Source organism: Equus przewalskii, chromosome 14 (genome assembly GCF_037783145.1).
Source record: "Equus przewalskii isolate Varuska chromosome 14, EquPr2, whole genome shotgun sequence".
NCBI classification, from domain to species: Eukaryota; Metazoa; Chordata; class Mammalia; order Perissodactyla; family Equidae; genus Equus; species Equus przewalskii.
In genome coordinates, this window is record NC_091844.1 from 50,955,670 (window position 1) to 50,968,086 (window position 12,417).

A 12,417-nucleotide genomic window follows, 5' to 3' on the forward strand; every position below is an offset into this window, starting at 1 on the left:
GGAGGAGTCAAGAAGCGTCATTTAAGAAGAAGCCTAAAGGATAAGTAGCAATCACTCAGGCCACAGGAAAGGAAACAAGGAAAGGCATTCCAGGTGTGTGACTGTCCTCGGAGCCCTGGGACTTTGGCAGGAAGTAGGGGAAGCCGGGGGGACACTGACATGGGACAAGGTCCGTGAGGAAGCCCAGGACCAGTTCATCAGGAGTTTTATGAGTCATGTTAGGTAATATGGATTTTACTCTCAGTGCACAGGGAAGTCACTGGGGGAGTTAAGCAGGCGCTCCACGTCCCTGATAGGAAGTTATGAGGAGAATGTCTTGGAGATGGTTAAAAATGGGGCTGTAATAACAGTGGTCAGTGGCTCCTGCCATCATCCTTCGGGGAGATGACAGTGGCCTGGGCTGGGATAGTGACAGTGGGAGTGGAGAGAAATGGACAGTTGCAAGAGATATTTTGGAAGTAGAATGGACAGGAATTGGAGGTGGATGGAAGGGGGAAAGAGGCAGGTGTTAAGACTTACTGGTTCATTGGTTGATGATACAAAATCCTTCAGCAGACATTCCTCAGAGGCTGCCTTGGCCGGGACCCTTTCCTACCTTGGCGTGAAGTGGGACCCCTTCCGCTGGCCCATGTCACTCACCACCGTCACTCCCCAACAGCTCTCACTGCCCAGTGGCTGTGCCAGATCTGTGGGCCGCACCATGCAGGTAACACTATCCATTTCTGTTCGCTGCAATATGGCCAGGACCCAACACAGTGTTTGGTGCGGAATAGGTGCTCGATTAACATTGGGTGAATGAATATACACCCAAGAAATGAATAAATGAGTGCATATCTGCCCCCGTGCCCTGTATCTATCCCTTTGATCCTGTTCTGGAGTTTAATCCAGCCCCAAACTGCTCCTGCCAGGGTCCAAGCTCTGAGCCGTGTAGACTGGCTTGGGGCAGGTGGGAGAAGGCAGGAGCCAGAAAGGAAGCAAGCCCCAGTCTGCTGGTCTTACTGATGTCCCTTCCAGCCCTAGACCTCTTCCCTGGGTCCTTGGTCGGGTCCCAGCCCTCTGCCATGGAACCTCAGAGCGTCCTGGTTTCATGTCCTGAGACCAGCTTATCACCAATTCTGCTCAGCTCTTTGCCAAAGAGGAAGCAGACCGGTTCCCATACCTTGTGTATATCAGAATCACTTGGGAGCTTGTGAAAAGTACAGCTTCCTGGGGCCCTCTCCCGGTTAATCTGACCCACTAGGTCCCGAGGCCCAGGAGATTGCATTATTAACAAGCTCTCCAAATGCTGCAGGTGGTTCCTGGATGACGCCGTGAGAAGCTCTGCTGCAGGGTGCTGGGACCTGGGTGATGCCAGGATTGTATCGGCCAAGCTAAGCGTCCCCAGAAACATGGTTGAAGGTGGGGTGGGAGTCAGGCCTTGCCCAAGGGCCATGGTCTTCATGGCCATTAGAGGACACGCCTGGCCCAGGCCCTGGACATGCTGATCGTAGAGGACCTCCATGTCACATCAAACACACCCACAGCCCATATTAAACATGTCTCTTTGCTCTAGAAAATTTGAAAGAACCGTTATACTTTTGAGCTTTTTAAAATGAATTATTCATACTGTTCTTATTATCACATATAAATGCTGTTATATAATAATATAACGACATATTTATTAGACATATACACCAGTAGAGTTGAATTGTAGGTGGCCATTGACATTTTATGGGCATTTAATTAACATTCACTAGTCTCAGTTTAGAAATTTTTGGCTCTTGGAGCCAATACCTTTAAATTCACGTTTCAAACATTTCCTACAGGCCCTTAAAAAAGCCAGCAGGCCTAGGGCACGGTGCCCATAAAGAGGCACTGCGCCATCCAAGGCAGCTCTTCCGAGGCCATCTGGGAGCAGGGAGGGAGGTGTCTGGGTTAGCACAGGGCACGGGCAGCCTCCACATCTCCACACAAGCCCTCGGGAGTCATCCTGACACGGCTGGGGTGGTGAGCACAGCAGTGCCGGGCTCAGCGTGGCAGATGTCCACCTGCCACCTGGGCACTAAATATAGCCCATACACAAAGCCCTTTCTGCCGGGGAGCCTGCAGAGTCGCCTTAATTGGCTGGAATTGCCACAGAGAGAAGCTCTGTTAAAATGAACTGAAAACAAGCTTCGTCCCACAATTTTAGGATGCTGAGGCTCATAACCAGACAGCGGAATCTTCCTGCCAGCAACACGATATTGCTGGTCTTAATCACTCATAAATCTTTCAGCCTGATCATCTCAGGTGTTAAGGTCTGGCCTGGTGTAGGCATCTGGGGAATACTTGCTTTCCCCAGTGACCCAACAAAGGACATTTTCCCTCAGTGTTCTGTTCCTTAGTGCTACGGACTGAATGTTTGCATCCCTTAAAATTCATATGTTGAAGCCTTAACCCCCAGTGTGGCTGTATTTGGGGATGGGGCCTCTAAGGAAGTAATTAAGGTTAAATGAGATCATAAGGTCATAATTGATAGGACTACTGTCCTTATAAGAAGAGACACCAGAGAGCTTGTTACCAAAACTTCGGTCTCTGAACTTGGTGCCAATCCAAATAATGAGAACGGAGTTTTGGGTGGAAAAAAAAGACAGCTTTTATTTTCTTTACCAGGTAAAGGGAGTACCGGCCAGCTAATGCCTTGGGAACTGATGCCTCCCCATTAAGAAGCAGGTAAGGGGTTTTAAAAAGTTTGTGAGAAATGTGGCTGCTTATAGGGAGAGGGAAGCCTGTGAACCTGCTGGTTTGGTGCTTTCCCACCAGCCTGCGTTTGGCCTTGTGAGGCTGTTTGCAAGGAGCAGGGCGGGGGGTGAGATAAACGAATCTGCAGGTGGGCGTCCTTGGTTGTCCGCCTCCATGGTGGATGGTGGATTTCAGTACCAGGAAGCCAAGGAGCTGGGGGCCTGGGAAGCCTGAGCTTCTTGATGTTCTCTGGACATCAGTTTCCCTGTAATAAACTTCAAGGATCCGTGATTGGCCAAAACTTTCGTGTGAGCCCAGCGTGAGGCTACCTGGGCTTTAACAATATGTAACTTCTGATTGGTTGTGAAGCTCAGGGATACAAAGGTTAAAGAAACAGATATTTATGTATGAGTGTAACTAAAGAGACAGGGGAAGGAGATGAGTGATTTGGTTTTAACCCTATGTATGCTGGGTTTAATGTAGGGGAACCCATATCAAGGCCGGTGTTAATTAAAAGCCTGCAACAAGCTCGCTCTCTGCATGCACAGGAATGCAGTTTCTTCACGTGAACAGACAATGAGATGGCAGCAGCCTATAAGTGAAGAGGAGAGGCCTCAGAATGAAACCTACCTGCTGGCACCTTGATCTTGAATTTCCCAGCCTCCAGAACTGTGAGTGTGAGAAGTAAATTTCTCGTTTTTAAGATATTTAGTCCATGGTAGTTTGTTCTGGCAGCCTGAGCTAATAAACTTAGCACCTTGCTTCTCTCATCTGAACCAGCACCGCTGAGCCCAACCCCAGGCCCACCCAATCAGAGCCTGCATCACAACAGGATGCTCAGTGATTCAGAAGCATTACTTACAACAAGGTGTTGGGCTTCTGGGAGGTCTGACTGGGCTAGCAGTCATTTGCTTCTCAGGATGAATGAGGGATCCTACATGGAGGTTGTTCAATAGGTAGGGTGGGAAAAAAGAACACTTCGAAACTAAAAATAGCTGCCAGCCTCCCAGATTTGTTGTTGGTGGCTCTTACATGATTCCATCCACGGGTAGTCTGATCTGGCTCTGAATTCAGCTGGCTTGGGCAGTGGGGAAGTCTGAACATCTTTCAACTGATACATGGATACAATATTTTCTGAAGTTGAGGTTAGTGATATTTAAAATGTGCATCCTGCCTTGTTGAAGAAATGAGAACAGATTTACATTTCTTTTCCCTTTTACGTCCACATGCCCTGAGTGACTGTTGGTTCAGGGGAATTTAATGCTACGCACCAACTCTAATCAACTGGTAACGGCCACCTGGAATGCTGCGTTGAGAAAGATTTTCAGGCTTCCTCTGGCATCCGTCAACAATAGAACCTTGATGGATTGGCGATGTCTGCCAAGAGCACGGAGTGAGAGTGACTGCCAGGTATGTGTTGATTCCACTCTAATGCAAAAGGCACAATTGACACACAAATTAACCCAGTGATTAGATCTGGTTTGGCTTGTGCTGTTGTTATTTATTAATTTGTCATATATTTCATTTATTTGCACAAACAAGATTTCCTGACTTTAGATACTCAAAAAAGAAAAATAAGCAAGAAGAACTAGAAAAAAATTTGGAAAAGAAGAGTAAGTGGGGGGAATTAGCCCTCCCAGAAGTCACCATAATTCAGTGATTCTGTTTCCTGTTTGTTGTTGTTTTTACACTTACCATCTCTGAAATTAAAGTGTGTCATCACAGTGACAGTCAGGCTGTAGTTGTCATCACCTGTCCATAAACATCAACACTGGTTGAGATCGTCAGCAACTTGGAAGAAAATCCTGGAGACAATAGTGGGGTATTCTTTTAAGAAATGCTGGATCATCAAACTTGTACTCTTGATGGCACAAAGGATGATATGGGTTGGAAAAACAAGGACAAAAATCAATGGACAGAATCAAAATATGAATATGAAGACATTTTAGGACTACTTTAGCCAATTTATTCTGCTTATATTTTATTTTATGTATGTCCAAGTATGATATAAACTTCTATGTCTACAAAAGTCTAAATGTGCTCTTTCAATAAGTATAAATTGAAATTTTAAGAGGCAAGAAAGCATTGTGTTATGGTTTAATAGGCAGCAATTGTCTTCCTTCTTGGTGGTACATAAAATAGTAGTGGGCCTTACAGGCTTGGATTAAAGGAAAAATAGATATTATAAAGTAACAATAATTAAAATGTTGCATTACAGGAGCACAACAGATTCATTCATTCATTCCTTTAGTCAACAAGTAACTTATGGGGGACATACTATATGTCAGGCACCCTTCTAGAAGCAGAAGAGCATCAGTAAAAGAAAATGTCGCTGGCCGCGTGGGGGCTTACATGCTAGCAAGAGTAGATAGATAATAGATAAACATACAAACAGAGAAATAGATAATATTTCAGGGTTGGTAAGCACAGGGTGGGGACAGAAGGTGAGGGTGCAGGGTGGGGTTTCTATTTTACATACAGTTGTCAGGAAAGACTTTCCAAGAAGGTGGCATTTCAATAGACCTGAAGGAGGTGAAGGAGAAAGCCATGTGTGTAGCTGGGGGAAGAGCACTGTAAGTAGAGGACACAGCATGTGCTAAGGCCCTGAGGCAGGAGTCCTCCTAGCATATTCAAGGAGCAGAAGGGGGACCAGTGTAGCTGGAGATCAGCAAGAGAGTGAGTGCACGAAAGAGGAAAAATATCTGAGGTGGCTGGGGGCCAGGTCAGGTAGGCCTGGGGACTTTGTGGGACTTTGGGAGCCAATGGAGGGTTTTGAGCAGAGGAAGACATGATCTGACTTACATTTTAAAAGGATCACTTTGGCTGTGGAGCGGAGAAAAGTCCAGGGGAGGTGGGTGGAATCAGGGCTGCCATAGAAAATCGGTTAGGAAGCTGTTGCCATAACCCAAGCGAGAGACGATGAGGCAGTGGTGGAGGTGGTGGGACTGGTTGGATTCTGGATATATTTGAGGGCAAAACTGACAGGACTTGATAGAGATTGTAGATGCAGAGAAGAGTCAAGACTTGGAGATTTGTGACTTGAGCTACAGAAGGAATGGAGCTGCGGTTTCTCGAGCAGGGAACATTGTGGGAGGAGGTTCTGGGGAAGATCAAGAGTTTGGATTCAGAAACGTTAAGTTTGAAATGCAGATTAAGCCTCCAAGTAGAGACTGAGAAGACAACTGGCTGCATGAGTCTGGAGCTCAAGAGAGAGGTCTGGGCCAGAGAAGTAAGTGCCACACAACATCAACGCACAGCTGGTGTTTAAAGGCGTTAAGGCTCAGCTTGGGAGAGAGAAGGGAAAATGTGCCAGGATAGAGCAGGAGGAGGGGAGGGGAGGAAGAGCCAGAAAAGGAGGCTGGGAAGGAGTGGCCAGAGACACAGGCGAGAACCGAGAGAGAGAGGGCTCTCTCCAGAGAGCGGCTGCTGCAGATCCGTGGGCCAGACAGAAATCCCAGAAATAGACCCCAGTACTTAGAGGAATTCAGTGTACAGTTAAAGTAAATTTCAAACCAGTGGGGAAAGAGGAATTATTCAGTAATTGGGCTGGCAGTCTGGAAAGAAAGTAAAGTTTTATCAGGATAAAGTTCAAATATACCCAATATCTAAATGTATAAATAATTAAATTTAAACACATAAACCAGAGGAAACCACAGGGAACATTTTTTTTTAATCCTTTGTTGGTGTAGAACAAAACTTAGGGGGCCAGCCCTGTAGCTGAGTGGTTAAGTTCGTGGGCTCAGCTTCGGTGGCCCAGGGTTTCGCCAGTTCAGATCCTGGGCTTGGACCTAGCACTGCTCATCAAGCCACCCTGAGGCGGCGTCCCACATGCCACAACTAGAAGGACCTACAACTAGAATATACAACTATGTGCTGGGGGGCTTTGGGGAGAAGAAGAAGAAAACAAAAAAGACTGTCAACAGATGTTAGCTCAGGTGCCAATCTTTAAAATAAAAAAACCTAGAAAGCTATACAATAGACGTGGTATATGTGCCTACATATTAATAAAAATATCTGCATGACAAAAACCATGTTTACAAAAGTCAAAAAGCAAGTGACAAAATAGGAAAAATATTTACTACTCCTTTAGGGCTAATTTCCATCATATCTAGAGGTCCTAGATCATACCAATAATGGTCATCATAACAATAACAATGATAATAAAAGAACAAGAAGCAATAAAAACATGGGTAAAGATTGTGTACCGAGCACTCAAGGAAAGAAAAATTCAAGTGGCTTCTAAGATGCTCAGATTCACTCACAATAAAAGAAATGCAAATTAAAACTACATGAGAGAACAGATTCATCAACTGAATTTTGTTTTTTTCCTCTGCTTTTTCTCCCCAAATCTCCCCCGTACATAGTTGTATACTTTTTAGTTGTGGGTCCTTCTAGTTGTGGCATGTAGGACGTGGCCTCAGCATGGCCTAATGGGTGGTGTCATGTCCGCACCCAGGATCCGAACCGGCGAAACCCTGGGCTGACTGAAGCGGAGCGCACGAACTTAACCACTGGGCCACGGGGCCGGCCCCCTGAGTTTTTGTTGTTTTTTTTAAATTTAAACTTTGACAAAACACCATATTGGAGAGGGTGAGTGTTTTGCAGTGCCTCCAGGTGGGAGCGTATGTAAATTGGTAAGACCACTGTGGAGAGCAATCTGGGCAACATTCGTTAAAATTACAAAAGCACAGGCCCTTTGACACAGCATTTCTCGTTTTAGGAATTTACCTGTCCATGTAGTATAGACTTATTCACTGTATGATTGATTGTTTTTGTTTTAAATAAAATTTATTTTGGGGGCCGGCCCCTTGGCCGAGTGGTTAAGGTTATGCGCTCCACTTCAGTGTCCCAGGGTTTCACCGGTTTGGATCCTGGCTGCAGACACGACACCACTCATCAAGCCATGCTGAGGTGGCGTTCCACATGCCACACCTGGAAGGACCCACAACTGAAAATACACAACTATGTACCGGGGGGCTTTGGGAAGAAAAAGGAAAAATAAAATCTTAAAAAAAAAAATTTATTTTGAAATATTTCAAACTTAAAGAAAAGTTGCAACTACAGTTTGAAGAACCTTTTTTTCTTAAATCATTTAATAGTAAATTACTTTCATGTCCCCTCACCAGGTAAGTACTTTAGTGTATATTTCTATCAAATAAGGACATTCTTCTTCATACCCATAAAACAGCCATGAAAATCAGGAAATTAACAAATATAGAAAGGGTGAAAATTAGAATAAACCCTGTGGTGTTGGATTGGAATTGGAGGTATTGATATGAACTCATGATTTTCCATATACAGAGAGAGAGAAAATAAATGTAGACATAAATGGGTGTGTGTATGTGTGTGTGTGTTCTCTAGCTCTGTCTCCTGAGAGCCCCTGGAAGCAGTGACATCCCATCAGCAGTGAGCACATCTGGGCACCAGATCTTGGCTTCTGAATACCATTTTCCATAAAAGGAATGAGGGCTCCGTGGAGAGATGACTAATTCCAGAGCTGGAGCAAGGCCAGATCAAGATGAGCCTGGAATGCTCTCTCAAGACTATGATGATGTTCTGAAGCTATTACTGGTCTTTTCATTTCTTCAAAGTATTAAAATTGCTGTATTAAAAACACTGGTGACACCATAAATTTAGTGTTTACTATGTCAGGCACTTTTGGACATTACTTTGATTAATCCTTACAGAACAAATTTGAGAAGTGGATTATCCTACCTTATATGTGAAGAAAACTGAGGCTAACCAATAACTTGACCCAGTGCCCCTGACCCCTCATGGGATCCCCGACTGCCTCACACTGGTTTCCTTTTCTGGCTGTGCACCCCATTCTCAGGGGCCCACCAGGCTTGTCTGTACCACGTGGCCCAGTCCTCCAGCCTTAGCTGACTGGTTGACCAGGAATTTGATACTGGAACCAGGCTGGGTCAAACAGAATCTTGAGGGACGTGTAGACATGAAACTTGAAATAAAAGAATGAGAGACACAAAGATAAGGAGTCACCGAGGTTGAGACAGGTGAGGAGCAGCTCTCTGAGAAAGGGCCGCTAACTTCTTCTGAGTTGTGATTGTCAACCCTTCCATGTGATCCATCCAACAAACTCCCCTTTGGTCCTTTAAGCCAGTCAGAATCCATTTCTGTTGCCAGCAACAAAAAGAGCCTTAATTAATAAGCAAGAATCACATATGGTAGAGACGGGATTTAAAATTTAGACTCTAAAGTCTGGTTCTTTTCCACTACACCATCACTCATGGGAACTACTTATTCATACTAATAAATATACATGTCCAGGGCTCTCTATTCTAACAAGGCTTTTAATAGGATCATCAAGCCCAAATCAGTCTGACCATCCTGCTGGAAAGACCACGTGGAGAGGGTGAGCCCAGGATGACATAGAGAGCCTCAACCATCCCACTGTCCCAGGTGAGATGTTCCTGCCAAGATAGCAGACATGCGAGTGAAGCCATCCTGAATATGTCAGTCCGAGCTGCCACCTGACTGAGGCCACTTGAGAGAGCTCCAGCAAGAATAGCAGAGGAACCACCCAGCTAAGCCTCAGGCACCTCACAGAGTTGTGAGAAATAATAACATGGTGGTTGTTTTGAGCTGCTAGGTGTCGGGATGGTTTGTTAGGCAGCAATTGATGAGTAAAACAGATGGCTTCTTTGGAAAGGTGGTGTGAGATAATAGAAAATATATGTGCATATATATTGGCTCTGCCCCCAGTTCCTGTCCCAGAGCTCCTGAAACCCTCGTCATTTCCAAGGTGATAAGAACACTTAGTGTATCTTTTATTTGGTCTTTGACTCTAGTTCCTGACACAGGGGTTCTGAAACCCTTGTAATTTCCTGGGTGATAGGAGTGTCTTTTGTTCTAGTGAGGCGACCCCAAGTGGGCTCCTGGATGGCTCCTGGATGAGGACTGGTCACCAAAAGACTAAGCCATGATTAGAAGTTTGGAATATTCAGGCGCCAGCCCCGTGGCCGAGTGGTTAAGTTCGAGGGCTCTGCTGCGGAGGCCCAGGGTTTCACCGGTTGTGATCCTGGGCGTGGACATGGCACTGTTCATCAAGCCATTCTGAGGCGGCATCCCACATGCCACAACTAGAAGGACCCACTATGTACTGGGGGGCTTTGGGGAGAAAAAGGAAAAAAATAAAATCTTAAAAAAAAAAAAAAGTGTAGAATATTCAGCCCCACCCCTCTTTCTCTTGAGAAGGAAGAAGGGCTGGAAGTGGAGTCAATGATTGATCACGCAAACGTGACGAAGCCCCCCTAGAAATCCCGGAAGTACCGGGTTCTTAGAGCTTCCAGGTCAGCGAACACATCCATGTCCCAGGAGGGTGACACACTCCAACTCCACGGGGACAGAAGCTCCTGCCTTAGGAGCCTCCCAGACCTCACCCTATGTATCTCTTCATCTGGGATTCATCTGTATCCTTTACCATATCCTTTAATAAACTGGGAAATGTAAGTAAGTGTTTCCCTGAGTTCTGTGAGCTGTTCTAGCAAATAATCAAACTCAAGGGAGAGGAAGTCATGGGAACTCTCATTTGTAGCCAAGTCAGACAGAAGTTGTGTGTAACCTGGGGACCTACTGCCTGTGATTGGCATCTGAAGTGGGGAGCAGTCTCGTGGGACTGAGTCTTGAACCTGTGGGATCTGACGCTGTCTCCAGGTAGACAGTGTCAGAGACAGTTAAATTGTAGGACACCCAGCTGGTGTTGCAGAATTGCTTCGTGTGGGGGAAAAAAACCCCACACATCTGGTGTCAAAAGTGTTGTGAGTGTTGTAGTAGTGTGGGAGTAAAAAAGAAACACAGGAGGAGGAAAGAGCTGGATTTTTCCTTACTCTGGAGAAGGAAAGACTGAACTGAGTTTTTCTAAAAAAAGGTGGCAGGTAAGATGAGAACTAAAAGATTGAGTGGGAGTCGGAGGGACCCTGGAGGAAGGCAAGCCAAGGCATAAGGATCAGGAGAGAGCCTGGTGCGTCTGAGGAGCTGCAGGAGGCCAGCGTGGCTCCAGCGCCCAGTTGATGCGGGCTCGGTGAGCCGAGGAGTCGAAAGAAAGATTTCTTAGACTCTCAAGATCTGGCAGTAGTGCTCTTTTATTTAGAGAATAGTGTGGAATAGCATGGGGACAGGACCCATGGGCAGTCAGAGCTTCTGCTGCCGCCACTTCTGCTGCCCCTGCTGTCAAGGGGACAGGACCCATGGGCAGGCAGAGCTGGTGCGTGGGGACAGGACCCACGGGTGGTCAGAGCTCCTGCTGCTGCCCTGAGTTGAGGGTTAGGGCCAATTTCATAAGGCATGGGTACGTGACTTATTTTTACTGGAAAAAGAAAAGATGATGTAAAAAGTCATTAAATGATTTCAGTGCAGATGGGGTCTGGTTATTGTGCAGTCATATAACTTTAGATACGAATCTGGCCATATAGATCGGCATGCAGGTGAGGATGCCCTGGGCTTCTCTCCCTGGGGCAGCCCTAATTCATACCATAAAAAAAATCCACCGGGTCATATAGTTTGGCATGTAGGCCACGTCACCTTGGGCTTCTCTAGCTGGGGCAGCCTTAATCCACGTCACAGTGATGGGAGGGTGGTACCAGATGAGGTGGGAGAGGGAGGCAGGGGCCAGGTTGTACAGGGCCCTGCAGGTCTTAGAAGGACCCTGGACTGTATTCCAACTGCAACGGATGGCACTGAAGGGGTTTAGCACGGGGTGACATGATTACCTGTGCAGATGTTTCTCTGGCTGTTGTGTGGGAGGATGGATTAGAGGCAGGTGACGTGAAAGCAGGAAAGACCAACTGGGGAGCTGTGTAATTGTCCCTGTGGGAGGTGATGGTGGCCTGAACGAGCGTGGTGGATATGAAGGTGGAGAGAAGTAGAGGAGCTCAACGCATGTGTTGGAGAGAGAATAAACAGAACTTGGTGATGGCTTGGAGAGGGGGTATGAATGAGAAAGAAGCAGCAAAAATGACTCCCAGATTCCTGACTTGACAACTGGGCAGAGGCTGGTGCCATTTCCTGAGCTGGGGAAAATGGTGGGAGGACAAGGTTTGGGTTGGGGGGGACACAGATCAAGAGTTCCCTTTTGCACACGCAGCGTTGGAGATGTCAGGGGGCTATCAGCGGAGATGTGAGTTGGCAGTTGAACATAAAAGTTTACTTTTTTTATTTTTTCTGAGGAAGATTATCCCTCAGCTAACTACTGCCAGTCTTCCTCTTTTTGCTGAGGAAGGCTGGCCCTGAGCTAACATCCGTGCCCATCTTCCTCTGCTTTCTATGTGGGATGCCTACCACAGCAGTGCGCGCCAAGCGGTGCCATGTCCGCACCTGGGATCCGAACCAGCGAACCCCGGGCCACCGACAAGCCGAACATGCGAACTTAACCGCTGCGCCACCGGGCCGGCCCCAAAAGTTTACATTTTAAAAAAGCAGTCTGGGGGCCGGCTTGGTGGCGCAGCAGTTAAGTACGTATGTTCCGCTTTGGTGGCCCGGGGTTCGCTGGTTCAGATCCCGGGTGTGGACATGGCACCACTTGGCAAGCCATGCTGTGGTAGGCGTCCCACGTATAAAGTAGAGGAAGATGGGCACAGATGTTAGCTCAGGGCCAGTCTTCCTCAGCAAAAAGAGGAGGATTGGTAGCAGATGTTAACTCATGGCTAATCTTCCTCAAAAAGAAAAGAAAAGTGGTCTGGGCTCTGGATAGACATTTGG

The 12,417-nt window shown here is 46.5% G+C and overlaps 1 long non-coding RNA gene across 1 annotated transcript; it reads left to right on the top strand.

The window, feature by feature from the left end:
* The first annotated feature begins 2,170 nt into the window (after positions 1-2,170).
* LOC139075632 (uncharacterized) lies at positions 2,171-8,326 on the top strand. The gene is made up of 4 exons (XR_011526239.1): positions 2,171-2,276; positions 2,632-2,691; positions 3,249-4,110; positions 8,062-8,326. It is a non-coding gene; the product is annotated as an uncharacterized lncRNA (long non-coding RNA).
* The last annotated feature ends 4,091 nt before the right edge of the window (positions 8,327-12,417 follow it).